At 41.2% G+C, this 9,545-nt stretch overlaps 1 pseudogene; it reads right to left on the bottom strand.

Moving 5' to 3' along the window:
* Positions 1–7,342: 7,342 nt before the first annotated feature.
* On the bottom strand, positions 7,343–9,220 carry LOC121942012 (annotated as a pseudogene).
* Positions 9,221–9,545: the final 325 nt, after the last annotated feature.

Here is a 9,545-nt window from a genome sequence, read left to right as displayed (position 1 = left end):
CCCATCCCTATCGCTGAACATTGAAAAAAAGAGACAAATATGTTTCTCGGGAGATGCTGAAGACTCAATCAGAGCCAACAGGAGAGTAAATATTGGACTTACATTCACCAGATGGCCAGATTTACCACAACAAATAAGTGCAAATGTTGCAGCATGGATTCATAAACAGATGACTCTTCAAATATAGAATAATGAAATGATATATTCACTAACAGCAACATGAGGTGATAATATATCAGTTTTATAGTCTGCACTGCTGCCTCCAACTGGTCACCAATGTAAAAAAAAAAAAAAAAGAGTTTCACAATCTTTATTTCACAGAGTGATTAAAATATTACATTTATTTTGAAATGGATTAGTTTGAATTTTCTGTCACATCTATCATCATTCCTTATTGCACTAAAGGGATGACATGACATTTCTTCTGATAATGGGGTGCATGTTCTATATTCATTCTTAATATTACATGCAAAAGTAAATCACTGATGGGATCAGCTGAATTGTGAAGCTGATGACTTACTCCCACCTAATCTTGGAAAAAAAAGTGTTCTCTCTTCCTCTGTCTTGGCTGTCTCTCCATCCCTCTCTCCTGCTCCTTTGTTGTCAGTTTCCTGCTGTCAGAGATCTTTCTTAAAAGGACATGTCAGAAATGGCGGGAGAAGATGAAGAGGTGGTAATGGTAGCAGGTGTTATATCTGAAGATGTGTGTGTGGACCAGCGTGTGTGTGTGTGTGCCTGTCAGTGTGGTACAGATGCTCTTGCAGTCAGAGAAAACAGCAGGCTCAATCTGGGGTCAGCTGATTGGCCAATTAGGGACTGTTTCCATGTGACACGCGGCAGTCAATTTACACTCCCTCCTTACTGTCTGTCTCCCTCTCCTCCACCCTTATCCTTAAGTGCCTCCGTCTTTACCACTATCCTATCTGTCTCTTCCACTATCTCTTCCCCTTTTTCTTCCTCCCACTCAATTTGTTCTCTCTCCCTCACTTACCCACTCCGCTTTCTCCAACTCCTCCAAACTCCCCACCCCAACCTGCCGCTCCTCACTTTCATATCTCTCCTCTGTTTCTCTGTTGCTCTTTTGTCATCTCCAGTACACATATGCCACCTTTGCATTGTTCTTCACAGCTTCCAACCTCACCTCCAAACCACACACACACACACACACACACACACACACTCACACACACTATGCACTACATACACATATATCCAGCTATGCCACCCTACGAATTGGGGAAATGAGGAAATGAATCTTAACTCATTTAGAACAGTAGAATACTGTTGGAACCACAATAGCTGCAGTTCCACCAACAACTTTCAGTATAGTACCTTAAGAACCAAAAGTAAGTCCTATGGACATCTACCTCGACCCTGTATCAGCCATTCCATTCTCATTCCTAACTTGTAGAATACCATGTCTGCTGGTTCCAATCGCATTCTCACCTGATGCTGTCCAGTGGGGTTTCATGCGGGTGCCAAAGGCACTGATAGAATGACAGTATTTTACAAGTTGAAAGAGAACAGGCTGATATTGTTATTACATACCGTCACGGGCGGTGTCAACTGAGAATGTCCACATGAAACGCAGCAGGATGGCATCCCGTTGACGTTATATACGGAGTGTGAGGGCGCCTACAGGGTGGGTGGAAGGGGCGGCTGATGGGTCCAACAAACCCTGGACTTTCATGTCCAGTGTTTGTCTCCCATCTGAATGCATTTTTTTTCTTCTACACATTACCATGTACCTCCTCCCCCATTTCTTATCCATCCATGGCAGCATATGCATTTGTTGATGTGCCAGCGTTTTTGCCACATGTTGTTGTTGCATAAACATAACCGCGTGCAGCGACACCCCATCATATGCATCCGTTTGACACCATGGTAGTGACATCCCGGCAACAAGTGAAACCTTGGGATGAGACAACATGTTCCCAACTCAGCTCATCAAATATTGCTGTCTTACACTGGACTTCTGCATCTACAAATTATGCTGTAGGTGTGTGTCTGCTCTTTATGTGCAGGGATGCCTCTGTGATGTCAACAAATGCACATGATGGTTTTACGCTGCACGGTCCTTATGTTCACACAACAGCACATAGAAACCAACACGGACTATCATGATGGTTGGGATTAGGCAAGGTGTAGGAAAAAAACACTCATCCACACAGTAAGTGAACTCTGGACTCCCGCACGACAGTCAGTTGTTTGAGGGACCCATCTACCTCCCATCCACCAGCTCTATAAGCGCACTTTTGCTGCTTATATTACTTTGTTACTGGCAGTGTTATTACCTGATGCTGTCCTTCAACATTTCATGCGCACACGCCCGTGCGCATTGCACGAGGATGCGCTTGGTGCTGTTTGGCAGCACATAATAACATCACCTGATGCCTTCCATTTTATAGTTATAGTTTACAAATGTATGAGCAGTGGACACATAAGCTTCAAAAGCAGCCACAGTTCAGCCCTGACCAAGAGTGACTGCTCTTCAATGATCAGTGAACAGACTGCAGCGTTTCTAGCTCCACCTTTTAGATTAGTGTGCAAGGTACCCCAATGGGAGGCAGAGGTGTTGAGGGCAGGCCAATACCCCAGAAAATCTCCCTTTTTCCACAGCCATTGTTGGCAAGTGTGGAAGAGTCAGACCAGTTCTTTGTTTTTTGTTGTGGTAATAATAGTGATGTCAGTTAAATTTGGTTAAGTCATTTTGCACTCTACACCTTAGCCTTTCTTACCCTTTGGTGTGCACAAACAACAGGTTATACATTTCTTTTTAAAACAACAAAAACAGTTATGTATGGGATATTGCCTGATATTACCTTTCTGCAATGGGAAAATGTAACTACTCCGTGCAATGGATTTCAGGTAACCTTTTTTTTTTTTTTTTTTAAACCTGCAAAATAACCAAGAGGAGATTTCCCAATTCTTGTATAACAAAATCCCTCATATTATTAATTATGACCTCCCAGGTAAGATAGTGGCAGTGCAGTTAAACAGATGCAAATTCTATGGCCTTGCAATTCAAAAGCTTAGGTTTCTATCCAAAAAGGACTCCTGTTGTTGTAACTCTAAGGCTTTCTAAAATCTTTTTTTTTCAGTGCACACCACTCATCACTTTATGGGTTCAGATCCGGCTCACAACCTACAACAAGTCTAAATCAATACTATGCAGTCGAGCAAAAATGAAGTTAGTTGTGAGGAAATCATGTTGCCAAACCATTTAACATCCTCATATCTAACTAAACATATTGTTGCTGGGACCTCTTAGACTCAATTTTGTTGGCATGTTGGCGGATAGCCACTTTGTGCGCCGCAAACCGTTTTGTTTTCCAGCATCTCTGCTTTTGACCATCTGTGTTGGTAGCTTCACTCTCTGATGCTCGGACAAGTTGGGCTGCCAAGGGCTTGTCTGCACATTGAAGAGAGAGGAGAAGAGTGATGTTTGCTCTGTCAGCACTCCAGGATTTTACACATGCACAGGAACATATGCAAACACGACATACACACACAAGTGCGTGAACACTCAGAGACACACTTATTAGATATGCACAGACTTGTATATACATACTTGCTAAAAGTGTGTACACACACACACACACACACACGCACGCGTGTCTGCGTCTTTGTTGCCACTCCAGCTCTTGTCTTCTCCTCTGGTGCCCCTTGTTGAGAGCTTTGATATTGTTTCCAAGCCTGGTTTCCTCTGACCTGCTTTGATGTTGCTGTCTGGTTGTCTTGTCATCCCTCCTTCTCTCTGTGTGTCTCTCTATCTCTCCGTCTTTCTCTCCATCTGTCTCATTCAAATTCAAAATAGCTTTATTGGCATGTACAGAAATATGTTATTGCCAAAACAGTCCACAAAAAAAATCATATTTTACACCTATCACATACATTCATTTATTACATATACATGTTGAATACACAGGTGTTGCATATGTCATATTGCTTTTGTTCTCTCTCTCTCTCACACTCTTTCTCAGTTCAGTTCAATATAATTCAGCAAGCTTTATTGGCATGACATTTCGCGTGTTGCCAAAGCACAATTACAATAAAGAAAGTAAATTAAATTAACAACTGAAATGGAATATAATAAGTAATAATTATAACGGATTGCATGTCAAACGGTGATAACATGGATAACTTTTCAGCGTTGTACATTTTGTGTTCTACCTTTTAATTTTTACCTTGGTCTTGTTTTGTTTTCTCTCCTTCTGTTTTTGGTTTTCCCGGCTTTCCTCTTTGAATTTATTCTGTTCAACTTTCGGGTCAAAGCCTGGTGTGGGGACTATGGAGCATGCACAGAAAATTTAGGCCAGTTCAGGTCAGGTTGAGTTTCACCTGAAAGAGTAAATTGACCCCCATTCTCATTATTTAGGTGTGTTAGTCCGACGTCAAGAAATTTGACTTCAGTACAATTTCAGTCAGATTAACAACTTTTTATAACATCATGCACATGTACTGACTGACAAAAAAAAAGTACTGAATTTTTCAAGTATCTGAGCATCTCTCTCTCTCTATACTTAGTTTTTGTTATTTCCTTCTGATATCCAATACTTAAAATGTCATGCTGTATAAATGACCTTTTCTAAACACGATCCACTGAACATGTCAATAATTAAATGTGCCCTACATAATAACAGACAATCATTTACTTCACAGACACAGAAGATGTTTGGCATTTATCTGATTCTTCCTTCATAATACATTATAACTACTGCACAAGGTCTTCAAGCCAAACAAACCTGCTGACCAAACTTCATGTTTACGTCTTTTAGAATTACAGACAAGATTTAATAAATTGTGGTCTTGTGCAAATTTTCTATACACACCAGTTTTTCTATTTTGTTTTATGATCCTTCTCATGACAAATCACTTTCTCTTTGTCAGATTTTCTTAAATAACATGTAAGTCTCTCTCCGAGGATCAGTGGCAGGTTTTAGATGACTGTGCTGCAGCTGAAAGGCAAAAATTCAAACCTGAATCAGAGCAGAGGAGAGGAATGCAGCCACAAAACTTCATGCTAGGACTCAAAAATCTAATCACTGACAAATTACTACGCAACTCCCCACCTCTGTTTGCATAAGTGCATATTTGTGTGTTTTTACACTGTGTCCTTGTTGCCCTTGAGCATGTTTGTGTCCATTTTGTGCATGCTTGCACTCATTGGTTCATCAGACAAAGATCATTGGGGTTCAGTCTTTTCCCATTACCCCACAGAGTGACGAGCTGTGAAAGCAAGCCACACAGACAGAGGTCACTGTGTAATTCAGCAAGATTATTATGCTGGTCACCGGATAATTACATTATTATACGAGAGCGGACAGGTAATGCAGCCAAAATGACCAGGCAGCATTTTAATTGGGGAAGTGGGCACAGTGGTGGTAGTGGTGGAGGGGGGATCTTTGAAAATATCTGTAATTTCATCTAATAGCATGTGCTTATTAGGAAATTACACTGCTGCTTTGCTGTGGTTGTGGACTGCAGGGGATGGAAGCTTTTGTAAAAAAATCAATAGGTTTGATTTAGAATCTGTGTGTGTGTGTGTGTGTGTGTGCGTGCGTGCGTGCGTGCGTGTGTGTGCATTTTTGCATCAGCATGTCGACCAGTTATTTGGTGGAAGAAGTATGCAGTTTCATTACTTAAGTAAAAGTACTTATTCCACACTGTGAAAATACTCTTGCTACAAGTTGAAGTCCTGCATTGAAAATGTCACTTGGGTACAAGTATGCAAGTATAATTAGGAAAATATATTTCAAGTAGTAAGAGTAAACATTAGCTCAGTGGTTAGCACTGGTGGCTCACAGGAAGAAGGTCCAGGGATCAAGTCCCGACAGTTTCAAGTCCTTTATGTGTAGAGTTTGCATGTTCACACCATGTTAGTGTGGATTTTCTTCGAGTGCTCAGATTTCCCCAACCATCAAAAATATGTATGTTAGGTTAATATTCCTGACTGAAGCACTGGCAGAAGATCTAAAGTTGGTCTCCAAATGCAGCATCTGGTTGCTCACTGCTCCATCCTGCAAGAATTTTGCTGTACAAAGTACATGTAACAACAAATAATTATTTTTCAAATAAAACAAACAAAACATGCCAAAACACTAAAATTATTTTAAAACATAGAAAAAACACCTAAAAGCAACTGAAAATTGATAATGAAATACAAAAAACACACCCCAAAATATTTAAGTAAGGTACAAGTACCTCAAATTTGTATTAAAGAACAATATTTGAATAAATGTACTCAGTTACACTCCACCACTGGCTGTTTCTGTTGCTCCACCACCAACAGAACCCAAAAAGGACACACACACACGCACACACAAACACACACATTGGGCTACAACGTTACTGTACTTCTTCACATAGTTAAATGTCCTTTGTTTTGATGGAAACTTGTTAGTTCAGAAATAATTTGTTCTGGAAGGATGCACATCCTCAGGTTATTATGAGACACACCACGATTCCCAGAGTCCCTCTCTTGTATCCAGTACACACACACACACTAGGTGCTTTCAGCGATAATAACTGAGCAGAGGTCTTGGCCCTCTTTATGAAAAGAATCTGGCCGCAGGATTGGATATGTCTGCTCCAATCACATGCTAGCTTATTTGAGAATGATTACAAGAGCCACAATAGTCTTAATTGTGTCCTCGAGCTACAGAGATCTTAATGACTTTGGTGTGTACCTATAGCTGTGTGTTGTGCACGGGGTTGTCACGTCAATGTAAATGGCGTTTGAATATTCTAAAAGTGGCACAGCATTTTGTGTATGTAGCTTTAACCTCATGTCTTAGCATCCTCTGCATGTTCACATCCTTGCCTCTGCTCTGTATCATGCCTGTTTCAGTGCATTTGTTTGCGTTCTGTGTGTACAAGATTGTGTGGATTTTCTCAGAGCTGTGGTCACTGGTTACCATACAGAAAGAGATTATGCAAACTAGGGATCGACCGATATGGATTTTTCAGGGCCGATACCGATACCGATTATTAATAACCAAGCGAAACCGATAGCCGATATGTATAACCGATATTTATTTGCAGTAAAAATTAAAATTTTGGTGTCAAAATTTACAGAAACACACCTGGGATTAGAATGAATATAGTATACTGTTTGTTTACACTGAAAAAAATGGCCTTAACTTTTTAATTAACATAATAACATGAACACATAATCTTAATTGAAATGCCTATTAAAACAAAAAGTGCAGGGGCCTTCTGGCAGCATTTCTTAAAACTCACTCAAATGAATAAATAAATAAATAAATAAAATAGCTCCCTGAATTCTTGAAAAAATCAACAAAATAAACTGAACTGAACTGTTCTCAAATTTGGGATTGACTTAGTACTTCCAATCCAGTAGCACCAGATTGTGGTGCAGAAAGCAGAGCTGCTCAGCATGCTCTCCTGTTACGCGGCTTCTCTTCTTCTCATAAAGTTCAGAGACTTCACTGAACACTCGTTCACTTGGCACAGAAGAAGTGGTGCACAGAGAAATTTTCTTGCTTGTAAGGCAAGAAGCTGAAAACACCTTTGGTTGTGTTTCCACCACTGGAGAGGATCTCCACGCCTGTCTATGACTGGCTCCTTGAGGTACAGATTCAGCTCATCTTCAATGGAGGCCTTGGCCAATGGCTCTTCGGTGTGGGGTCCCAGAAGAGAGCTGAACATGTCTTCAATACGAGAGGATGTCTTCTCCGTCCGTTGCCTTTTGGGGTTTCTCTCATCCTCGGGCTCATCCATGTCTACAGCACCCTGTTCTTCCTCGCTAGCAGCATGCTGTTCTTGTGTCTCCTCAGCATCCTCCTTCACCCATTCTTTGGCCTTTGTCAGTACTGTGTGAGAGGAGAATGCATGGTTCTTGTAGCGAGGATCCAGGAGACATGCCAGCAGCACAGTTTTCATATCTTCGAGCTTGGAAAAGTGTTCATCAAGCTCTCCATCATGGCCTGTCTGAGTGTTCCAATGCCATGTGTTGAGGGTCCTTGATTGTCTTGGAGAAACATCTTCAGCACAGCAATACAGGGAATGATGCAGGACGCTGATGCATCGTTGTGGCTAATCTCCAGTGTCACTTGCACAATTGGGAGTAGAGTATCAACCAAGTTGGACACAATGTCCCACTGGATGGCAATGAGACATGCAAATCCTCCATGTTCACCTGCATAGACGTTAAGAGCACGCTTTTGCTCCAGTGCTCTTTGCAGCATGTGTAGTGTTGAATTCCACCTCGTTGGAACAGCCTGGATTAGTATGTGTTGTGGCAGGCCAAGCTCTTTCTGAATGTCCTTCAAACGCTGCTTGGCAAGAATGGAGTGGTGGAAATGGGTGGCACACTTTTTCAGTATTGCTATGATGTTTGTAACTGCTCTTTGACTGGACAGCCCATCATTTACTACGAGCTGCAAAGAATGCGCTGTGCAACTTAGGTCTGGAATTTCAGCGAGCCTCATGCCTTTGACCATTTTGCTCCACTGTCTCGAAGCACAAGTGCTACACGGTCTTTGCTGATTTTCCAGTCATCAAGCATGCCCAGGAATGTCTCTCTTATATACTCTCCAGTGTGGGATCCATGCATTGCTTTTGTGTTTAAGACAACCTGCTTTCTGTTCCATTCCTTGTCGATGAAGTGGCATGTTAAACTCATCAATGATTCTGTGGATCCAGACCAGCAGTCTGTAGTGAAAGAAAGCACATGGCCAGCATTCTCTGGTTGGATCAGGGCTTTTACCTTTTCAACAACCTTGTTGTAAACCTCTGGGAGCATTTCGGTGCGGTTATATTTCTCAGATTTTAGAGAGTATTGCGGTGCTGCTGCACCCATGAGGCGTTTAAAGCCAACATCAGACACCATTGTGAACGGCTGGTTGTCTGTGATGATCATATCTGTAATCAGTTTGTCCAACATTTTAGATCGTTGATCTGAATTTGGCCACTGTTTTTGTTTCTGAAACAGGTCTTGTATAGTAGGCTGAGATAAAGTTGCTGTCCCTGCTTGAGATGGAGCTGCTGTCGTCCCCAGCTGTGATTGTGCAGTTGCATACAACTCACTGTGATGGATCCTAAGATGGGACCACAGGTTTGAAGTGTTAAATGTTTTTGCACTTGTTCCTCCCATGCTGACATTGTCTTTGCAGGTATTGCAGACTGCCTTTCCTGGGGTTGGCTGTGTGAAATACTGCCATACTGTACTTTTCACCCGCTTCTTTGATCCATCCATCTGTAATGAGGATTTAGAGAAAGAGAGACAAAAAAAAGAGTGAGAATTAAAAAAGAGAAAATATATATTCATTTATTAGAGCAAAACTGTCTGTTAAACTTCCACTACACTACATAATATTCTTAATGATAGCCTACATTAATAACATTTAATTAATGATGTCTTATGTGCTGTCCCTCTCAGGTAGGATACATCTGATCCAGCCTGATTAAGACCAAACAATAAAGAGGGTGGCCAGAACCTTGGATCACTACATTCATTTTATAGATATAATAGTTACTTTTCAGATTAAAATTTTACATAAAACAGCATGAGTAAATAAAGA

Source organism: Plectropomus leopardus, chromosome 4, assembly GCF_008729295.1.
Source record: "Plectropomus leopardus isolate mb chromosome 4, YSFRI_Pleo_2.0, whole genome shotgun sequence".
NCBI classification, from domain to species: domain Eukaryota; kingdom Metazoa; phylum Chordata; class Actinopteri; order Perciformes; family Serranidae; genus Plectropomus; species Plectropomus leopardus.
The sequence above is the reverse complement of the archived record's forward strand: the minus strand, read 5'-3'. Positions and strand labels throughout refer to the sequence as shown.